The following is a 4,617-nucleotide window of genomic DNA, read 5'->3' on the forward strand; positions in this document are numbered from 1 at the left end:
ATCATTTTGGAACTTTAACATTTGATGACTGCCCTACTAGATTTGAGATCTGCATGGGGCCTGTGGCCACTTTATTTTGGGCAATTTCTTCCATTTGGAGTGGTTGTATTTGTCCATTGCCTATACTGCCATTGTATCTAGGAAATAACTAAATTGCTTTTGATTTACAGGCTCATAGGTGAAAGGGAGTTGCCTTATCTCAGATGAGAACTTGGATTTAGACACTTGGATTAATGCTGAAATGAGTTAACACTTGGGGGAAGGTTGGGAAGGCATGATTGTGTTTTAAAATGTGAGGACATGAGAGTTGGAAGGGGTCAGAGGTGGAGTAATGTGATTTGGCTGTGTCCCCATCCAAATCTCACTGTAATTCCCATAATCCCCATGTGTCAAGGGATCTGGTGGGAGGTAATTGAATCCTGGGGTTGGTTTTCCCCATGATCTTCTCAGAATAGTGAGTGAATTCTCATGAGATCTGATGGTTTTATAAACATCTGAAATTTTTTCTGCTGGCGCTCATTTTCTCTCTTGCTGCCCTATGAAAAGGCCAATTCCACCATGATTGTAAGTTACCTGAGGTCTCCCTGACTGTGCATAACTGTTAGTCAATTAAACCTCTATCCTTTGTAAATTACTCAGTCTCAGGTATTTCTTCATAGCAACATGAGAATGGACTAATACAAAAGCAGTAAAGCAATAAAAAAAAGATAACAAAACTAAGAGCTGGTTCTTTGAAAAGATCAAAATTGACAAACCACTGGCCAAGCTAATCAAGAAAAAAATGAGAAAACACAAATTATAAATGTTACAAGTGACTAGTCACTATCACTACTGACCTCATAAACATCAAAAGATAATAAGGAAATTCTATGAACATGTCTATGCTATGCCTATATTATTTAACTTAGATAACAACTAACCAATTAAAGACACAGACTAGCAAAACTCACACACGGTAAAATAATCAGAAGAGTCTAATATTAAAAATATAAAATCAATAATTGAAACAATAAGCTTTTCTCCACAAAAATGCTAGGCCCAAATAATTTCACTGATGAATTTCATCAAGCATTTATGGAAGAATAATACCAACATTCTTTAATCTCTTTTCTAAAATGTTTCCTAATTCAATGTTTTGCCAGCAACGCCTGAAAACCAAAACAAATTAAAGATATAACAAGAATGGTGAACTAAAAACTAATATCTCTTATAAACATAGATGCAAAAATTCCCAACAAGGTATTAGCAAATAAAATATAGCCATAAATTTAAAAATTGTATACCATGACATAACAGTGTTGATTCCAGATATTCAGACATATCTGGCATTCAACATCTAGTGATATAATTCACTACATCAACAAGCTAAAAACAAAATTATACAACCATGTAGCTGATGAAGACAAAACCTTTAACAAAACCCCACACCCATTTCTGACATTATGTATTTTTCAAAACTCACTGAAATTCTCAGCACAAATGGTTAAACTTGATGTAAGCAAATCTATTCCATACACACACACACACACACACACACACACACACACACACTTTGATCTACCTCAGTGATATTTGATTTATGTACAAATATAAACCAAAAAGTTTACATGTGTATTAAATAGATACATAATAAAATTTTTTATTTCCAACTCATTTTCCATTTTTCCTGAGTATGCCCACTGGTGGCACTTGAAGCTGCAGTGTTTACCCCAAGGTAACTTTGCTATGGGCTGTCTCACTTTTATTCTAATTTTTTAGTAGTTCTATTACATCAACTTTGAAAACAGAAGACATCATTCCATTTATAGCACTATGTTTTTAACAGTGACATTTTCATTTGCAAAATATAGTAATTCTTATTTGCTGAACAGGATACATTCTAAAAAATGTAGCATTCCTATGCGTGATGTTAACAATTTTCTCCAGTAGTTGTTGGCTGAAGATTCATTTGATTTATTTGATTTTTCCAAAATAGAAGATTCCGATGATTCAGACAATTCTGATGTTAGTTCTGTTTAGACATAACTCCAAGAATAGTTTATGTATTTTATTTCCACACTGAAAGTCAGACAGATTTGCTTCAGCCTCAAAAATCGTATTTATGTAAAATTAAATGAGTGCTGGCAGTGAGCTGCACTTTTCTAAATGGGAAAGAGGTTAAAATACTGTTTTAGTTATTCTTTATGATATATTGAATTCACAATGACATGCAAATATAGAAAATATTTTCATTTGTATAATAATGCTATTGTATTAGTGAAAAAATAGATAACATATTAAAGTTAAAAAGTGAATAATACAGCATTAGAATTGTTTGACAGATAACATGATATTAAAATTATATTTTATAAAGCAAACTCAGTCAAATAGATTATAATTGGAACATTCCTACACAGGTCCATTAACTTTTCTTCTTAAAATGACTGGCTAATAAGTGAATGACTCCATCAAATTACTAGTTATATTAATTTGCCAAAGAAATGTCTGAATGCTTAATTCAAATTGCCAATTGCTTTTATGTTATAGTAGTGTTACATGACATATAATAATATAATATTATGATATATGTAATCTTTAAATTTTTATTATACTTTAAGTTTTGGGGTACATGTGCACATTGCACAGGTTTGTTGCATAGGCATACACATGCTGTGGTGGTTTGCTTCATCCATCCCCCCCGTCATCTACATTAGGTATTTCTCCCAATGTTAGCCCTCCCCAATAATTCACCCCCAGCTCTATCAACCCTCCTGCCCCCATAACAGGCCATGGTGTGTGATGTTCCTCTCCATGTCCATGTGTTCTCATTCTTCAATACCCACTTATGTGTGACAATATGCAGTGTTTGGTTTTCTGTCTTGCGTGTTTGCTGAGCATGATGATTTCCAGCTTCATCCATGTCTCTGCAAAGGACATGAACTTACCCTTTTTTATGGCTGCATAGTATTCCGTGGTGTATATGTGCCACATTTTCTTTATCCAGTCTAACCTTGATGGGCATTTGGGTTGTTTCCAAGTCTTTGTTATTGTAGACAGTGCTGCAATTAACATGTGTGTGCATGTGTCTTTATAATATAAGGATGTATAATCCTTTGGGTATATATGCAGAATTGGGATTGCTGGGTCAAATGCTATTTTTATTTCTAGATCCCTGAGGAATTGCCACACTGTCTTCCACAATGTTTGAATTAATTTACACTCCCATCAACAGTGTAAAAATGTATTTATTTCTCCATATCCTCTCTAGCATCTGTTGTCTACAGTGTTTTTCAATGATGACATTTTAACTGGTATTAGATGCTATCCCAATGAGGTTTTGTTTTGCATTTCTGTAATGACCAGTAATGATGAGCTTTTTTTCAAATGTTTGCTGGCTGCATAAATGTCTTCTTTGGAAAAGTGTCTGTTCATATCCTTTGCCCACTTTTTGATGAGGTTGTTTGTTTTTTTCTTGTAAATCTGTTTTAGTTCTTTGTAGATTCTGGATATTAACTAATTGTCAGATGGGTAGATGGCAAATTTTTTTTTCCACTTTGTTAGTTGCCAGTTCACTCTACTGATAATTTATTTTGCTGTGCAGAAGCTCTTTAGTTTAATTAGATCCTATTTGTGAATTTTGGCTTTTGCTGCCATTGCTTTTTGTGTTTTAGTTATGAAGTATTTGTCTATGCCTTCATCCTGAATGTTATTGCCTAGGTTTTTTTCTATGGTTTTTATGGTGTTAGGTCTTATGTTTAAATCTTTACTCAGTCTGGAGTTAATTTCTGAAGTTGTCCAGTTTCAGCTTTCTGCATATGTCTAGCCAGTTTTCCTGCTTTCTCCATTGCTTGTTTATGTCAGGTTTGTCAAAGATCAGATGGTTGTAGATATGTGTATGTGACATTATTTCTGAGGCTTCTGTTCTGTTCCATTGATCTGTATCTCTGTTTTCCTAACAGTACCACGCTGTTTTCATTACTGTAGGCTGTAGCCTTGTAGTATAGTTTGAAGTCAGGTAATGTGATGCCTCCAGCTTCTTCTTCTTCTTTTTTTTTTTTTTTTTTTATCTTAGCATTGTCTTAGCTATGCAGGCTCTTTTTGGTTCCATATGAAGTTTAAGGTGTTTTTTTTTTTTTTTCCAGTTCAGTGAAGAAGGTCAATGGTAACTTGATGGGGACAGCAACAAATCTATAAATTACTTTGGACTCTATGGCCATTTTCAAGATATTGATTCTTCCTAACCATGAACATGGAATATTTTTCCATCTTTTTGTGTCCTCTCTTATTTCCTTGAGCAGTGGTTTGTGGTTCTGCTTGAGGAGGTCCTTCACATCCCTTGTTATTTGTATTTCTAGGTATTTCATTCATTTTTTAGCAATTGTGAATGGGAGTTGGCTCATGATTTGGATCTCTGTTTGTCTGTTATTGGTGTATAGGAATGCTCATGATTTTTGCACATTGATTGTGTATCCTGAGACTTTACTGAAGTTACTTATTAGCTTAAGGAGATTTGGGACTGATTTGATGGGGTCTTCTAAATATACAATTATGTCATCTGCAAATAGGGACAATTTGACTTCCTCCTTTCCCAGTTGAATATCCTTTATTTATTTATTTATTTATTTATTTCTTGCCTGA

The sequence above is a fragment of the Callithrix jacchus genome, chromosome 3 (genome assembly GCF_049354715.1).
Source record: "Callithrix jacchus isolate 240 chromosome 3, calJac240_pri, whole genome shotgun sequence".
Taxonomy (NCBI): domain Eukaryota; kingdom Metazoa; phylum Chordata; class Mammalia; order Primates; family Cebidae; genus Callithrix; species Callithrix jacchus.